The sequence below is a fragment of the Pezoporus flaviventris genome, unplaced genomic scaffold, assembly GCF_033815535.1.
Source record: "Pezoporus flaviventris isolate CSIRO_AGI_PZ_B2104156 unplaced genomic scaffold, CSIRO_AGI_Pfla_v1 ptg000078l, whole genome shotgun sequence".
Lineage (NCBI taxonomy): Eukaryota > Metazoa > Chordata > Aves > Psittaciformes > Psittacidae > Pezoporus > Pezoporus flaviventris.
The window spans coordinates 19451429-19470122 of record NW_026892626.1 but is presented as its reverse complement, the minus strand read 5'-3'; the positions used below and the strand labels follow the sequence as shown (position 1 = coordinate 19470122).

At 48.7% G+C, this 18694-nt stretch overlaps 1 long non-coding RNA gene across 1 annotated transcript in view; it reads left to right on the top strand.

The window, feature by feature from the left end:
* Positions 1-14734: 14734 nt before the first annotated feature.
* Positions 14735-18694, top strand: part of LOC133279630 (uncharacterized) — a 45295-nt gene continuing 41335 nt past the window's right edge. Inside the window, exon 1 of the long non-coding RNA XR_009746931.1 lies at positions 14735-15034. This is a non-coding gene — a long non-coding RNA (uncharacterized LOC133279630). The remainder of the gene's footprint in view (positions 15035-18694) is intronic.

The following is an 18694-nucleotide window of genomic DNA, read 5'->3' as shown; positions in this document are numbered from 1 at the left end:
AAACATTATGTAACATCCATCTGGGACATATGTGTCGGTGCTGAGATGTAACCGAGACACAGTCAGCATTAGTATTGTACGTACGTAGCCTTAGTTACCTTTGCTGCATGGAAATGATGTAAGTTAGACTATTTTTAAAATCTATTTATTTCTTTTTTCTTTTTCTTTTTTTTTTACATCCACTTGAATCTCATTCATATTTGCAAACATGTTCAGACAGCTCCTTCAGCATTAAAGGTTTGTTGTAACGAGTTTTGGTTTCTTTTAAAAACATCCCCACGGCAGTAAGGACTCTATGTTGTCTTGGCTGGACCTCAGGTAGGAGATCTACTTTTGGACTAGGCCAAGTTCCACTAGGTGTGCAGCCTAAACCGATCTTCTGGGTTCTCTGGAGTTGTTTGAGAGAAAGGGATCCATCCCAGCTGAGGTGGGATACTTGAGGTAGGCAAGTACCCCTTTGTGGGAGTCTGTATCCTCAGTCCACAAAGGGAAAAGACTAGCTTAGGCGGCCTTCTTGAGTTTCTGGCAGATAAATGTAGGTGAAGTGAATCACATCCTGAATATATGCCAACACATCCTCTTGTTCTGAGTGGCTGCCAAAATCCTGGTTGTGCACCAAGTGTAGGAAGATATTTGGTGTAATCCACTTCACAGAGGTGCCCATCCTTCAAAGCAGTGAGGTACATCCTCTTTTGCATATTCACCTCACTCTTTTGGACATGCACTTGGTGCAGTTTTTCCTATGGAGGTAGTCCCAGTGATTTCTAGAACAAGTGACTGGCTGATCTCTTCTTGTCATAGTCCCTTTTGCTGCTTGCAAGGGATAAGCAGTGAGGAAGGAAGGAGGAAAAGTGGTGTGTAACTTGGAGAATGTACCTGTCTGTTGCAATATACCTGGCTAATACTTGTGCTTTGTAGAACTGCAGCACCAAATCTGGCTGCCTACTGGGAAGATGTATGAGGAAAACTGATTTGGGATATTTCTTCTTACTAATGAGCATTTATGAGAAGCATGTCAAAACCCCAGTTGTGATGAAGAAGGTGGAATATGTATTCTTGATTCTCGTGTCATTTTCTTTTCAAGTGTGATAGAGTGTAAAATGCTGAGCAGCTGATTACCAATGTAAAGGATGGAGGCAAGGAGGCAGCTTCCTTGGGAGGCAGCCTGCTTGGAATGGCACTGCAGGTGGGAAGCTCTTCTGCCAGGAGCATGGAAGGAAGCCAGGATATGGCTCCTGCCTCTGCGAATGGATGTGTAGTGTCGGCACTTCATCGCTAGCCAAGCAGAGGCCATTTGAATTGTGAATAGTGTTTTCGCAATGCAAACAGGAATCAGCCTGGAGAAAAGTCTTTTGGCGTGTAGGGGAAGTCGTACACTCTAGAAATGTAAGTGGTGCCTTTGGATTGCCTTTGTTGCCTTGGAAAGTGGTGCTTTTCAAGAGCTGATAAGCAGCTCTGATAAGCTGATAAGGCCTCCGGCATTGTACTGCTCTTGAGCACAAGCCAGACTGCCTTTTTACCCTAAGGGCAGGGCTTAACCATTAACCACACTTTATATATATGGACGTACCTTAAGAGGAAGAATATGTATTATAAATATTGTTGTTTTTTTTTTAATTCATCCCAAGATTTTCAAATGAGATTTGAAATTTGTTTGATTTATCCCTCCGAATAGTGCTATAAATGCTGCATGAATTTGTTTTTGTGCTCTGTTTGAAATATATTTAGATGTACACAGTTAGTTGTGCTCATACATCACATTCCTATTAATGAGCACAGTGTAATTGCTGGTTGTATTGACTTCTGTTTCTGTGGATGTTTTTAAAAGATATTTTAAGGGCTTTGGTGGAGTTTGCGTGTGCTTCGGAAATTAAATTTAGTCTGTGATTTTATTACCCTTTTTATTTAATTTATCTTAACTGTTGCTTTCAAGCTGTGAAACAGCTGTTGACTTTGAAAAAACTGCTCAATTTGAAAGGAGCATTTTAAATCTTAATGTAATGGCTGTAAGTAATCACTGCAGCAATTATATTCTCTGGTGTTGTGCGTCACTATAATAATATTGGAGGTTGTGAGAAAATGCAGGAGAGAAACACAACAAGCTCAGAGTTCCCAGCGCTGCCTGGGATGCCTGGGTTCTGTGCGGAGCCTGGTGTCAGTGTGTCACTGCATCCCCTGCTGTGCCTGCGCGCCGGGGCTGGGCAGGGGCTGCTCTCTCTCTCTCCATAGGGGCAGGTTGTAGCTGGCCGCTGCGGCAGTGCAGGAGCTCCTCCACCTGACTGGTTCCGAGATGCTCCCCTTCACATGGGGTGGGACCTCGGTGTTGACTCCTTGAGCGGCTGCCCCACACCTCGTATGGTGCCGGTGGGGGGCGGAGCTCCCCACAGAGCACACACGCACAGTCCGGCCAGGGCAGCAGAGCGAGGTGTCGTGCGAAACCAGGTCATGCTCTGGAAGTGAGCAGCTACTTGCCATGGTGAGGAGAATTAACAGAAGTGGGTTGATTTTCATCCACGTTCTGAGAAGGAACATCCTCCCTGTGAGCACAATCTCCAGTTCAAGCAGGCTGGAGCTCTTGGGGAAGAGAACTTTCCGGGTCACTGCAGTGAAGATCAGAGAAGCAGCATGCACTCGGGATCCCTGCCTGTTGTAACAATGAAAATGCTCTGCAGCTTCCTTTGCCCTGGAAATTCTCTCCATAATGATTTTAGACGGAATGTAACACTCGTCATCGTGGGAGTGAGCTACATTTCACAGTGACTGGCTCTGCTTTACACAGCTCCTAGTGGGACACAGTGGGCTATATTGCACTATAAAAGTGCTCACCAGCTCGCATAGCTGTGCAGGACCAAGCTCCTTTCTTGGCTTTTGCAGTGCGTGTTGCCCAGCAGGACCGGGTCACCCACCAAGCTGCACCTTCAGTTCCTGTTAACAGGAATTGTTAACACGTTGCTTTGTCAGGCAGTAATGCGGCTGGGGAAGGCCCAGTAGGAAGCTTAGATTCAGCAATGTACTAAGCCTTGCCCAAGTTTACTTGGTAGTAAGATCTTTCGGAACAGGATCTAAAGCCAGCAAGATCTGAGCCAATTCAATATAGTGACAATAAGAGGAAGGGCAAGCGTGCAGGGAGAGTTGAGAGCATGGCACAAATCAGAGAGCAGGCTTACTACTACTGAGGCAAAATTGCTCAATGGTTTGGTTGCTGTGGTTATAAAGGAAGGATAGATGATGCGTTTGGAAGTGGGTTTTGTGATGGCACTTCTCATGGGTGGCAGTCCTGGTGCTGCGATGGGGTCGATCCTTTACTAAGAGGTAGTCCTGCTTTGGCATGGTAATGCTCAGCGAGCATGGCCTGCACTTTACCTTAAAAGATAAAGTAAGATTAACAGGAGAGTGAAATCATACTGTGTGCATCTGAGTGTGCAGTGTGTCTGTAGGACATCTGCAGCAAATGAACTTTGCAGCTCCCTGCTTCACCTGTGTGCAGTGCACAGGATCTAGGTGTGCTACGAAGCTCAGGGTGTCCCTTCTGGACCAGAGTGGTGGCAGCTGGGCAGGTGAGCATGGATTTGGCACAAAGGGATAGAAACAAAATCCTCATTGTGACAAAGGCAATGTGACATGTGGATTGCGTTGAATACATATATGTATGTATAAATTAGACAAAGAAGGTAGCTGCTGGGATGGAGACAGACGTGGAACAGCGTGTTCTGGAAAGTTAAAAGCTTAGCCAGTGTCCCAAGGTATTTTTTAATGCAGCAGAATGAAATTCCTTTGGGTGCAGCAAATGAGACACATAAAGTGTAATGCCCTGTGAAATCACAAAGAGCCACTTTCAATAGGTGGAAAAAACAACTTTAATACAAAACAAAAAATTGATAGACTCTGCCTTTGATAATCCAAATACGAGGTTACACTTTTACAGTATCCATTACTGTCTATAAAGTATATTTTGGTTGTTAAACGCACTTGCTGGTTTGTCTCTATATAGAATTTAAAGTAATGAATCCTATATTCTTCTGTCTTCTTCACTCTAAGAAATTAAAGGCTGTGACAAATGGCTCCCCAGCTACACATGTGATTTCCCTCTGCTCTGTACTGCACCTGCGCTACTGCTCTCAGTGGGGATCCAAACCCGTTGTGCCGGAGCTGCATGTAGGAGTCCCTGTGGGGGGAACACAGCTGAACAGCCCATTGCCCAGGGCCTTTCCTGTGCCCTCAGAGAAGGAACATCACCATGCTCATGGGATGAGAGTGCTCACTCTCCCCTTCCACCTTCCTGAGGCAGCTTCTCTCCCAGCTGTCCCATGCTGCTCTCTGCGGATGCAGGCAGGAATTCATGGGGATGTTTGGCTGAATATGCCCAAGATATGTCAAAGCTGGCACTTGCAAAAGCTCCCTGGACACCATTCCTTGTAACCTAGCCAGGGAAAACCTGGAGACAGCACGAGGTGGGGGAGGAATCGGTGTCTTGTTCTTTTAGGAATGCATGAAGTCAGTAGCACCTAAGTAAATGTGACACACTGAAGACTTAGGACTCCTGTAGGGAAAGAGATGTGAGATGGATCTCTGGGAGTTCTCTTGTGCCAGGATGCTGTAGGTGCTAAAAGTTTCAAAAAATGGAAGTGTAAAATTTGGGAGAAAAACCCATCTGTGAACGTCAGATCCCAAGCACCCACTGCCCTCTGGCTCGGGAAGCTTCTGAAGTGCAGCATTGGAGGCTGGCCTGTGCTTACCTGCTCTTCTAAGTGCTGTGTTTTTCTTCTGTCATTGCCAACAGCAGGATATTGGGCTGAATGGGCTTTAGATTGGAACTCCAGGTTAGACTGGTTTGCCAGCAGGGGAAGTCAGATCTAAAGACTAGGCCACTAAAGTGCCTTGCTGTGTGTATGTCAGATCCCACTGGACTTGGGTAGGAGAGCCCCTGATCTTCTGATGTTTTGCTGATTGTTTAGGGTGGAGGAAGAAAAGGGAGGAAGAGGTTCAGTCAGCATCTGGGGTCCATTTTGAGTTCCCTGTGAGGCACTGAGTACCAGGGAATATTTAAGGAGGCTTCTGTGCAGTGGATGGTGATCTAAGTCTCTGGACTTTCGGTGAGGGTTCTTCATGCCTGTGCAAGGGGATGCTAGCACAAAGGTGGTCAGAAGCTTGTGGCTTTTCTGGATGGAAATTCTGACATGCTGGCTCCTCTCTCCAGCATTCCCATTCCTTTGCACACTTGGTTGCTCACTGTGTAGCACAAGAGTCATGGGGGTAAGTTCTGGGCTTCCTCTCACTCCATGGCTGTGTTGCTCTTGGGATGGAGCCAGCTCCCCAGCTTTTCCTCTGCAGCAATCTTCCCATTTACGTGCCTCAGAAATAATTCCTGTGAATTTAATTCATCACAGTTTACATGGTAATAACCCTTGGAAGATTTTGTATGGGTAAATAATGTGTATCCCCTGCTGGGGGTGGGGTGGGGTGGTGTGTGGGGGTCTGCTGGTTCCAACATTCAATTACTGCATAAGCTGCTTCCCATTAAATGATCAGAGAGCGAGATCAAAGGGAACTAACAGCAGTGGGAATAATTAGCAGCTATGTTGTGTTTGGGGCAGGAACGAACCTTCTCAGTGCTCCAGCGGTCCCTGCCTTAAGGGGAATGCAGGTTTTGGTGCTGCCAAGCAAGTGCTGCCGGGGGGAGTGTCCGTTTGGCAGCATGGTGCTGTGACAGGGACATGGCTTTTCTCCATACGAGGAACCTTAATCCATGTGAATGAGGCTTCTCAGTCCCTGGTGCCTGCCCGAGGCCAGGCCCCTTCCTCACTCAGGTCTGGCTGTGAGCTGTGTTGAAGGGGGCCTGTGGATACCCAGCTGCAGGATTTTGCTCAGTCCCCCTTCTCCTGTCAGGCAGGCTCAGAGTGGCCCTGCTCGGTCCCGAGTACATCACTTTCATGTGAGACGGTGAGGAGTGTCCTTGTCACCCAGCACCTCTGACAGAAGAGAAGCCGGAAGGGCTTGCCCCAGGGCTGCGCAGGGTCTGCAATGGAGTTGGGGTGTCTGTGACAGGAGTTACCAGTGCCATGCTCCCCACTGCAGCCAGCCAGGCCCCAGTGCTGAGCGGTGGCCCAGGAGCCACCGCCAGTGCAGCCCAGCGGGGACACAGTGCACGGCGATTGCTGCTCCGAGGTGAGGTGATGCCTGACGGGGATGCACGTGCGCAGGAGATGGCTCCAGCCGCTGCACTGGGATTACCCTGAGCACCAGTGCATTTGTCCCAGTTTATAGTTCCTTTTCCTCCCTTGTCTTTGCTGGTTTTGCTTTTTTTTTTTAATGTTGTGTTCTCTGTTGTAATTACTTCTCTGATCTGTAACATTGCCACCTGCCCAACTCCCCCAGCTCCTGGCTGCCTTCAGCACCAGTGCTGTAAACAAGTCTCTGTGTCTCTCAGCAGCAAGGTTCCTGCTGAAATAACTCCCTAAATAAATAAAGGGCAAATTGGATATTGGAAAAGAACTTTAAGTAACATCTGAATTCCTAGGGAGCTACATCTCTGTTAGGGACAAAGGGGTTCAACATAAGTAATAATCCTCTGGAATGAAAAATAAAGAAACACTCTTCATCAGCCTCTGTGGGCTGGAATGAGAATAGGCTTTGGTAATAAATAAAAGGAAAATGCAAAGATGTCCCTGGGTGGTAGATGGGAGTAAAAGATTTAAACATTGTTGACCTGTAAACACGTGATCTCTGAAATAGGCCGCAGTTTGCCTCCAGATAGCTGCTTTGGACATGCTGGATCTAGCGCTTTCCTCTTGTGTAATGGGCAGAAGCTAAAAGCCCATTTCTGAGACAGCGTGACTGGTGGGTCTTTGCGGCACATGCTGGACCGTGACCTTCCCCGATGTAGTTGTGCCCTTCAAACACAGCCTTGCTGTGCTGAATTCTAGCTCTTTAATGAAACGTAACTAGTTGAAATTCTCTCAATACCTTTCTTTCTGGCCTCCCCTGTACTTATGTAATGCTAAAATCCTCCCTTGTTCTAGCTTTCAGGTGATCTATTAATGCTTGGATTTTGATGGCTCTGTCCCTGTTGTTTGATACCCCTTCTCCACGCCTGTTTCAGGAGTTCATGACTGGACAAGCCCAGCGCAGTGCGTGTGCTGGCTCCTGGCATTCTTCCTCTCCTGTGCAGCACATGCCCATCCTTTTTGTTCTGTGGTGGCACATTCATCTCACAGTGACTGATTTGTCACTGGATGCTTTGCTTCCTGAACTATAAAGTCCTCTGCTGAAGTAGGAGGTGCCAGTGTTTCAAGCCCATGCCTGTGGTGTGGGTGTGATGGCATGTGCCATCAGGGAATCCCCTGCATCAGAATATGATGCAGGGAGTAGGGATTTTGCTACCCTTCATCTCCTTCCATCTGTTTGCTCCTGGAGTTAACAGGCAGTGGGTATAGCTACTCCCTACTCCTACAACTTCCTTTGCGCCTCCTGGCTGCATATTCTACCTAGAGAAAAGCTGGTTCTTGCTCCTATGAGTCTGAGCTAAAGACTAGGGCGCTTCGTGCCATAGAAAAAGCCCTTCCTTTTCAGAAGCACTTTATCTTCGCCAAATGAAGTTCATGATGTGCCTGTTCATGAAAACCAGTCCAAATCACTCCCTGCCCAGCAGGGTTGTGCTCTGGTAACGATTTAATAGCAGCAGCTCCTGAAGAGGGCAGCATGGGTTAGCTGATGCTCCTGCACGTGGAATTACACTTGATATTCCAGCCGTGTCTGAGGCAGAGCTAGTGAAATGTAAAAGAGCATTGAAGGAATTGGTAGTAAAACTCTTGGCGCTGTGATAAGATGCCTGGGCTGAGCAGACAGAGTTATCCTCGCTCCTGTTACTACGGAAGAGGATGCTACTCCCCAGCGGTTGTGCTGCCTTGCCGCAGGCTGACGTGAGCTGCCCGGTGCCTGCGGGAGGGCAGAGCCCTGGAGGAGCAGCGCAGGCAACCCCGGCTGCTCCCCTCGCTTTAAAGACTGACCCCACGTATTGCATGGGTTTGAGGCACCAGAGCTGTGGGCAGGTGGTTGCTGAGCGTTGCACGCTTGTGTTGCACTGGGCTCTGGAGTGTAGGCAAAATAACCAAATGGGAAGACAGGCTTCCTGCGCCAAGGAGCTTGGTGGGCTCTGAGGGCAGTTTTTCACTGAGAGGAATACCTAAGGGAAGAGGACCGGCTTAGTTAATGAAGCCTGGGGCTTTGATGCCCAGCTGTCCTACAGGTGATGAATGAGCTGCTTTTTGTCTTGAAGCAGAAACCAGGTTGGTCTTAAGCACAGAAGCCTGGAAAATCACGTGGAAGTACTTGTGACATCCACATTAATACCAGAGGAACTAATCAGGATGAATGTTAGTGGGAGTGATCCAGTGGATAGCATAGTGGTTAGATTATTGCAATAATGAGTTTTCCAGGGAGGATGATGATAGATGATTTATATATGGTGCAGGTGTTTCTTCTGTGCATCCAGGTGATAAGCATCTCTGGCACTTTGCTATAAGAAGATTGGACTTACTCCTTATTCCTGCAGTTGCTCAGAACGTGGCTGTCTTCTAGCTAGTTAGTTGCCTAAAAGGATCCTGGTCAGGAGGGGAGGGAGGGCTGAGTGGACGGAAAGGATGCTGGTGTTCCATTGCTTAACTGCTTGGAGAGTGCTGTTGTGACCCTAGTCCTGAGATGTTTTCTGGCCTCACTGGGAAAAATGAGGAGAACTCTGGAGAGGTGATGCAGGGACACTTCTACAAGCACCAAAGTACTTACAGGCAATGAAGTGATGAGGGTCTGGCTGTTGTGTTATCACAAGCTCTTCCCCTGTGAGGGGATGGGATGGGTGAGACTGCACTCACTGGTTGTACTTCTTATTTCAGGGAATTCAAAGCAATCCATGTTAAGTGTTGTTTCGGAAGTGTTTGGAAATGTATGTAACCCTAGGCACATACACCTCAGCTTAACGTGTTCTCAGTGTTACACCGGAGAACACTGTTACATGCTGGTTAGATACACAAACATGCTTTTATGAACAGTGCCCCCGTCGGTACTTGTGGTTTATTTTAAGCCACGTCAGGAAGGGCATCCGGTAAGGTGCACTGAAGGAGGGCTGTGCTGTGCCACGCTGCCCCTCGAGCGCTGAAATACCCCAGTCTCTCGCAGATTCCCGGGTGCCTGTCATCCCTGCGTGCAGCTCAGAGGGCCTCTTGGCCAGGTCCGGAATGGGGGGGGAGCGCAGGCCAGACTTGGTTACTCATTACCTGCAGCGTGAGCTTACTCTGCTTGATGCTTGACTTGATGTACTTTTGAAACTGTGGTGAGACACTGGGGGTATCTCGCTGACAGGCAGAAGTCAGGCTGGGAAGTAGCCTCATGCCCCAGGAGAGCTGCTGTGAGGTGGTGGCTCCCACTGTGCCAGCAGGGCCTTCTGAACAGGCAGCACTTGGCCTTGATGGGCTGAGGGCTTGGTACTGCCTTGTCAGAGGTCCTGTCTTTGCTTAGCCTCCACCCTAGCGCGTTCTGATCTGTAGTGCTGTACTGAAGAATGAGACGCCTGATTCGGTTCTAGATTAACTTGGTCTCCCCTTCACAGTGTAGATTTACCAAGGATCTCTGCTGGGGAAATCAAATGGAGTGCCATCCTCCTGAAGCATGTTAGGTCTCTTGTCACCAACTAAAGATCAAGAAATTGCATTCAGCTCATTTGTTTCGGAAGTGAAACAAGAATACGTGAACGCTGCTGAGGCCTTTTCATGGCGCGGGGCTGGCTCCGCAGTGAGCAATCCCACAGCCAGGAGCGGAGGCAGTGTGACTTCTGCCAGTGGTGAATTCACCTCCCTGCAGCTGCTGGTTCTGTGCTCTGCACTGGTCAGATGAGGTTGAGCCTTTGCTGGGGCATGCAGCAAACTGGCTGATTTTGTTCAGCCTTGGATCAAGGGAGCAGCAGAACTGCCTGGGAGAGCTGGAACTGGAGAGTTCAGTAATTTTACCCCCAGAGCCCCATTAACCATAAAGGGGATAAAGTGATCTGTAAAGCCAGCTCTTGTCATGTTTGTCTTCTGTGCTGTCAGTTTATCAGGCATGGACGTTAGAGTGCTCATGCAGGAGTAAGTTACACTTGTCTCTCCCTGATTTGTGCTTCTGGGATGAAGTGACAGTACAGCACAGCTGGACTAACTGTGGCACTGAGAGTCTCTAGCTTGGCAGTGTAAAGAAAGAGTATGTATAGTGATGGTCTTAAAAGCAATTGAGAAGGGGGTGGTGGATACCGAGAACATGAGTGTGTCCACTGGGGTTGCCAAGAGCTATGCAGAGCTCTGCCTTTGGAGGCCAACAAAGGAATTCCTGCTTGCCAGGGAAGAGTTTTTATCCTTGGTCAGAACCTGCATAGCGTTCTGGGTTCACTTTTCTGCGCGGGTTCACGTTTTCTTCCAGGTAGCTGGCTACATCCAGAGCCTTTGGGAGCTATTTTTGTAGCCTCTTTGCATAGCAGGGCTCAGCCTCTGAATTACCAGCAGCTGCCTGAGGCACCATGGGCTGAGGGAGGAGGAGGAGAGGTTCTGCAGCCAGCAGAGCAGGTCAGGACTGCATGAGCGAGGTGATCACATGCACCTTCTAGGAGGCAGAGATAAGAAAGGCCATGGCTGGGATCAGGATACCTGTGTAAGGCTGGGAGGCAAGATGAGACCATGTGAACAGCCAATGTCTTTGCTATGTGTAACTGGTTTGTGGCTCCAGAGAGCCTCACCTCTTCCCTGACTGCTGATGCTCTTGTCTGCCCTCGCCTCCCCATCCTTGCATCAGCCCTTGCTGGCCTCCTGCTTTGGTTCTCTTTTTCAGCTAATCACTCTGTGTCTTCTCCCTCTTGATCCTGCCATGTAAAACACTGGCTGTACATAATAAAATCAATGAAATGTCTACTCAGACATGACGTGTCAGCCCAACCAGTGGAGTCTGAGCAGGGCAAAGGCAGCCTGTAATGAACACCTCCTGCGAAGGAGCAGGAAGGTTGTCTCGCTGCAGAGGCACAAGGGCATGCCCTATCCAGACAGGCTGGCTCCCAGGTGCTTGGCTTGCGGGAGGCAGAGTTTTGTTGTTTGCATATCTTTCTTTGTAAGGAGGTGCAGGGTAACAACTTCAGCTTGGTGCCAGCCAGCTGTTTTAAGCCAGACTGCACTGCAGGCTGCTTCCATGTGTCCTTGGGAAGAGGCTGAGTCCAGCAGCTTGAGCCCTCCATTTTCAGAATCATGCTAATCTTGTCCTGTATGCTCCAGGCAGACTCTTCCCAATGCATACAGACCCACAGTGCTACACGCTGCAGATAGAAGTACCCAGGGCCCCAGGTGCAGGAGTTGCTGCAACATGCCGTGGAGCTGAGTTCAGGGTCAATGCCCACAATGTGGTGTCTGGAGACCCCAGGGTTCAATTTCCTAGAGCTGTTCTCCGTGTACAGAGACCAGAGCACGCATTGCATCACCTTCCTGCTCTCACTGAAGGATGTCACCCGGCACTGTGTGGCAGGTTTACCAACAGGAGCTTGCCAGCCTTGGTGTGGACTGGCTGCCTCCCTCCTCTGTTAGCTGTAGACTTACAAAGAGGTGTTCATATTTTAAATATGGTGCAATGACATCAATAGTACTAATTCTTGCATGCATCAAAGCTTTGGAGATGAGCCACGGATCATGCATCGAAATGGCAAATGGTTATAATGGTTCAACACGTGAAACATCAAAGTCTGAGGAAATGTTGCTCTGTTATAAAAAATACATCAGAATGATCATTCCTCTGCAAGCAAAGTGCAGAACTGGAGACGTGCATGGAACAAATGCAACACGTTTCATACTCTATTTGGGTGTTTCAAGTATGGGAAAAATTGATTCCACAGCTCCAATTGCCAGTCTACATCCAGTGAAGACTGTATTGAAATGATGAGATTTCACACGATATTAGGCTTAAGTTGACTCTCCTTGTGAAAATATATTTATAATTAGGGCCTAGAAAATCTTCTTGCTTTTTTTGGGGTTTTAATTTTTTATGTGCTCCCTGGCAGAGAGAGAAGTGGCTGAGATTGCATAAAGTTCTTAAACCCCAGTATCCCTTTGCTGAATTGAGTGGCTTGCTTGCAGATTTCAGGAGCTGCACTGTTGTTTTCTTTGTTAGGAGGCAAGTCTTCCAAACCCAGGGAGCCAGAGGCTGAGCCTGGGGACAGCTGCTGCAATGAGGAGAGGCAGAGCAGTCCCTACAACAACAGAACCTCTGAACTCGGCAGCTGACATTCCCATTTCCTCCGCGCTGCCGTTGCTGTGCCCTCCTCATGTCTGTTGAGCTTGCTCCGTCCCGCGGCCCGGCGGCTGCGGTGCCATGCCAGCTCCCGCAGCCAAATGAAAGCCAAGCCTGAGCCTCAGCCACGAGTCTGGAGGAAAGCAGAGCCCCTCAGGGAAGATTCAGAGAAGCCAAACTGGTGTGAAGATAGCGCTCCAAAATGTGGTTGGGGAAAACAAATATTGTTTTAACTCCATTAATAATTGATGTGTTGCCAGTAGAGATCCTCATAGCATTAAGGGAATTGAAAATTAAAGGCACAAAGACACTACTTTAAGAAAACATCTTGATAAATAATTAATACAACATAAGCCTACTGGAATCTGAAGAGTGTAGGTTTTATGCTTTCTAATACCACAGTTTCTTCCAGAATGAGAGCATGGTCATTTTCATTTCATATCCACAAAAGCTCTCACTTGTTTGTGCTGCTCAGCTAAAATAATTTACTGTCTCCTCTTGCAGTTGCTTGTGCTGAGCCCCCAGGATTCAAAGCAACACATAACTAAAGATCATGGCTTACTTAATTCAAGAGGGAGAAAAGATTCACGAGTATTTGGAAAACAGAAGAGAGTATGTCTGGTTCAGGGAAACTTCTGTTTGTCAGGGTCAAAGTGGATGAGAAGAAGAAACCCTGGCAATGCCTGTTTAGCAATAGGATGTATAAATAGCTGGGAGAGGTGTCTTGGGATGCGTAAAGCTACTGCTTTAGTTGTGTGTCTCTAAAGAGATACATTTTCGATGGTGAGGCCAATCTTGGGGATGACACTGAATAATTCAGTGGCTGGCACTTCCCCTGTGCATTCTATCTGTTGGGGATCTTAAGGACAAGAAATAGCTCAACCCAGCATTCCACAGAACACAGCCCATCAGTGAGACTGGAGAAAGGCTGCTGAGATGGCTGGAGTCTGCCTGATGCACAGCTGACATGGGCAGACATTGGCTCTAAAAGAGAACACCGAGCACTGTGTTAATTGACAGAGCTTCTGCCATCTCCGAAACCTGTATCACTGAAGGGCGTCTGAGCTCTTTAAAGTCCCCGTGTATTCCAGTCCACTCTTCTCTTAGGCTGTTGCAGTGAAGCAGGGAGGAAGTCAGGCAGAGCCGCTGGCAGGCTTTCGGATTTAAGAAACTGCACGAGAGCATCCACAGGCTATATTTATTCATTGCTTTAAATAAAGCAAAAGTGTGAATGCTGCTTCTTCATTACAAATGTCTCTGTGCTTTACATGCAAAAGGTTTGTAGTGATTGATGGAATTCATAAACACCCTTTATTTACTACAGCAAGGTTAATAATTAAGCAGAAGAAAGAATGTCCATGAATGCTGCTATAAAGATAATTCTTGCCCTAGTTCCAGGCAAAAGCCCATGTAAATTAGTGATTGAGAATGTAAGGGTGATCCACTGGAATCGAGGGGAGTTCATTTTATCTGCTCTTGATAAAGCAAATGCAGTGGTCAGACTCTGGGCAGTGCAGAATTACCCAGGCTGCAGCTGAGTGTGCTCTGTCCCAGGTGGATGCTGATCTCTCCATCCCCTGGGGCATACACCACGTTCACTGTATCTGCCCAGTGCTGCTCGCCACTCCAGCAATGGTCAGGCCCTCATTGAACCTGAAATGTAAAGCATGTGGGCTGGCACCCACTGGGAAGGTTGGGCCTGGCAAGCCAGAGAAACGGTTGTGGACCATCACCCCTTGTTCACAGTCCAAAGTAGTGGAGTCTCTTGCAGGAGAACCTGTTGGTTTCAGCGCATCATCTCCTCTGCACCCCACTGCTGTCCTCCTGCAGCAAGGCTCGGCTGTGGCACGGCAGCGCTGCAGTGGGGCACCAGGAGCCCCAGGCAGGGGGTGAGGGGTGTGGGGCTGCCCCGTGGGCAGCTCTTCCTCTGAGCACTGCCAAAGCCAGAGCTGCTGCCCCACAGCACTGGCCCTTCCTTCTGCTGCAGCTGCAGCAGTGCCTCAGTTCTGCAGCGTGTCCTTGCCTATGGCTCCCTGTGCTTCTGCTCCCACATCTTCCCTGCATTCCTCCCCTCTCCCTGCTCTTGCCTGCCGCTGCCCGTCCCATCTCCCAGCATTGCTTCCACAGCGTCCCTGCCTCTTTCTGCTTTGTTTTCCTAGAGCAGAGGCTTCCTACCCATCCTGCTGCTGGGTGGCAGGGTGACTTCTATGCCTGCCAGACAGCCCTATTGTTATTTAAAGATGCTGACTCTGGGAGCCTCATCCCCATCAGGCAGAGCTGAGAGTGTCTGATTTAACAAGGCAGGGAAACAAGCCAGTCAGAGTTATCTTGATCTGAAGCATATTCTAGGAGTGATTAGCTGCCTAAACTTACACTGTAATTATCTGTGCTGAGTGGCTTCTGCAGTCATTGCCCATTTTTCTGAGTGTTTTTATTTAAGTTGATAATGGAAAATGAATAAAGCTTTGGTTCCACTCTGGTTTTGACACTTGTGCCAGAAAATATCTGAAGATGAACATTTTTGTGTTCACAATGGTTAGATTAATATTTAATTTGCTGGCATCCAACAAGCTGATTAGTTTTCCTCTGATATGGCTCAACTTTTTAATTACAGGAACTGGCTCCTCCTGGTTTGTGCCTGTGGTAAGAAGCTCAGGGACCATCCTGACATCAGTGTGACTGTGATTTTGCCAGGCTCACACACTGCAAGGCTGTCATCACCTGAAGCCTCTGCTCCTGGAAACAGGTACACACTGGGACCTGCTCTGTATCTGCTGAGGGGGGAGATCTGTCCTTGACTGAATTTAAACTAAAGGGAATGAGGGTGGAAGCAAGATACAGCCATGTCAGGTCTCAAGGAATGCATGATAAGTGCCTGCTGCTGCAAGCCAGGTGTAGGAGGGAGCCCACCACACTGTAGTTTGTCTTACACCGGGTATGGGCAGAGCTAACCCAGACACAGGAGATCCCCCCCTTGACCATGATCCTCTGCTGAGTGTGGGGAATGCTGCAGGGGTTCTGGCTGTGATAGGCCTTTGAATGACCCCCAGCACCACCATGAAGGAGGTCTGAGAGGAAGCTCAGTGTGGTGTGGGGGGCTGGCTAGCTTGGGGCTTTTTTTTTTTTTGCCACAGCCATTAGGAGATGCTTGTGAAAACCCATAGCAGACAGGGCATGGATGATGGGATTATTTGCCTGCAGTCCTCAGAGATCCTGCTCACAGTCCTTCTAGAGCAGTGGTTGTGTCTGATCGTTGCACTGAGCTGGCAGGTGAGGCTCTGCTGCAGGGGTGTCTCTGAAGCCTCTTGAAACCCATGAATACTGTGGGGCTCCACAGTGTTCTGGGCAAACAGCCACATTCGATTCTGGGATCATACTGCCCATCCTCTTGCAGCTTGAATGATCTCACTGGCACCTCGTGATTCCAGTGCACGTTCGGTGTGCTCTGGGGATCCCTCCTGGGAGGGACCGTCCTGCATCTGCAGCACAGTACAAAAAGTCTGCCTGAGCTCTGCTGGGCACTCATGGGTGGGCAGGGGCTCTGCCTGCTCTCAGGGAGGCAGAGGCAGCAGGCAGACTTGCATCCTTGCTCCCAGGACCATGCTCCCGGTGCTCCCTTCATGAATGGACTGCTGCCTGGGCTCAGTTGTCTGAGTGATTAAGCCTTCCCTATTTACTTGGAGAGTAGCTATGGCTTAGGATCAAATCCAGCCTTCAGAATTAACCCATCTGTAATGTCCATTAAGTCTGAATTCCCCTGGCCAGCCATGCAAGGTAACATCTCATCTTAGTGCCGTATTCATCTTACACTGTCAGTTTTACCCAACTCCTAAGCACTCAGTAACAGCAAGACTGTCAGGGTGTTAGTTATTCATTAGTTTTCACTCATTTGAAGAATATATCGTTGTCATAATATGGCACATTGCACTGGGAACAAACTCCCTGTGCAGACAGGGATTAGGGCCATTTTTCAGATGCTGCTGACTATTAATCTGTATATTGTTTGAAGGGAAAAGGTCTTGTTAAAACTCGATTTTGAACGCTACTTTGACAGAACATAGTGGGCAGTTTTGGCATATTCTCTGAGAGCTATGGGTGCTGGTGACAGGGATGCAGCACACCAACCCCTATGGCAGTATGTGCCCAGCGCCACACACACAGTGCTTGTTCCTGCATCCAAAGCTAACCAGGTGAACCTCAGCTGCTGGCTGCTCAGCCTCCATCCCTCATTGTTGTTCTTCAGAGCTGTCTGCCAAAACTCCATCACTGGGAAGTTCAGGTGTCTTGTTCTGGTGCAGAACAACCCTGGCTGCATGAGAAGAGCACCGGGACAGTGCCATAATGAACAGAGCACTGGGAGCAGCCGGCTCATGGGCAGCTGAGCTGCTCTGCTCAGGAGAGGCATGGCTGGTGGCAGGGATAAGTCTGATAAAACTGAGAAGGAAAAGTTGATCTTATACAGAAAATGTGAAGACAGCCACAAGTCTGCAGGCTGGTGTGGAGGGAACCTGTCTTTGGTGAGGAGGGGAGACCCTTTCATGCCGACTACACAGCTCCTGTTGTGTTCCCACCACTGAGGAGAAATAAAAAAGGAGAATTAATCTCTCAGGGGCAGCAGCCTCCACTGCAGCTCTTGGCTGCCGAGGCACAGGTCTGGCCTACAACATTTGTTGCAGCTGTTTAGTGACCCACGCTCTTCGCAGATTCATTTTATGAACTGGAAAAGCAGTTTGTGTGCTCCTGGGCCCTGAAGTACTGGCATTTGTTAAATGCACGTGCTTTGAAAGCCCTGGAGTTGAACTACTGGATATGTAAAGACAAAAGCAAATAAAGCTGGCCATGATATGTCTGTTTCATCTAGATAATATTCTGATAGGGCCTGATTCATTACCTTCATGTCTTAAGGCCAGGCAAGCCACATGGGGTCTCACCTTCATTCTGGGCAGAAGGAGAGCTTGAGAAAGAAGAACCAGAAATCCCATTTGCCTGTGGAGGTCCCAGGGTGCTTCCCGTCCCAGCTTGCCCGCTCACACCGTGTCTAGTTCTTCAGGCTGCTGGCTCTTCACATGCCCCTTGTCTTGTTGCCAGTGGCTCCGGGGTGGCTGTGGCAGCGCTGGGGTCCAGCCTCACCCCTGTGCTCTGCTCTCCTGTGCAGAGCCTCACCTTCCTGCTTTGAAAAATGTCACAGTAAAAAAGCCCAGGCTGTTATCAGTGACAAGGACAACGTGAGTATTGCCTGTGGACCAGGGATAAATAAGGCAAGACAAGCACAAGGCAGGCAGAGGGTGGTTAAACCTGAAGGTATTTCTAAATGAAAAAATGATCTTCACAGTGAAATTGCAAAAAGATGCATCTCAGTGTATTAATTCTGGCCAAATTAGCAGTGCCTGAAGACCTGCTATCATTATCTGCTAGCTTCAGAGAGACTGCTGGGTGAGCAGATCAACAGGGCTTTGGTCTCACTGCTTGGCGTGGCATGGTCTTGGGGACCATGGGTGGGGAGGTGGCACTCACTGTGTTTGTGCACCTGGTCTTGAGTGGTGGTTCACAGCCTGAGCTCCTCCGAGCTCCCTGTGTCCGGTGCTGAGCAGCAGCACAGGCTGAGCTCCTGGAGCAGGCAGGAGCAGTATTCCCCAGCAAAACACCAGCAAATCATCTTTCAGGAATTTGGTTCCTTTCTGATGACATGGGATCACAGTTTGTGTAACTCAGGTGGATTGATGCGGTATCTCTCACGTGCACCTCTTCCTGGCAGAGCGGTCGGTCAGTCGAAGCAGGCATGGGCCGGGGCGTTTTGTCACTATTCTAAATTTTCTCTCTCTGACAAAATTGAGGGCCTTGAAAAGACTGGAGCCATTGTAAAGGAGAGAGCATCAGAGAATAGGTCACACAGTATATTAAGGAATGAAAATTGATTCATTCTTTCCTCTGTTGAATAAGCAGCTGTACTTTGGTCCCTGTGATCCATGAAATAAGCTGTCAGGGAAATAGGAAATGTGCCACATTTGAACTTCACTCATTGATTCTGTCCTGAGCTGAGGTGCAATATTAACACACGTTCTGGTGGGTGCAGGATGTGCTGCGGGAGAGCGGCTGGGCCCGGTGTGCTCGTCACTTGCCTGGGTTATTTGTGCCTGCATTAATCAGTGCTGTACAAGGCTGTGACTCAGTTGCTTAGGTCAGAGCCAGCCACCAGGAGGAATTTCTCGAAGGTGCCATTTGTTAGTTTTAAATGAAATCAGAGGCTCCGGAGGAGGCTCGGGAGGAGCGGCTCTGGCACGGTTCAGTGGCCCTTTTGTCTGGAGAAACAGCGTTGACAATTCAGAGGTTCTGAAAGCAGCGTAATTCAGAGGTTCTGAAAGCAGCGTCAGAAGGGGTAGCAGAGGTTTCTAGTACATGGGGTTAC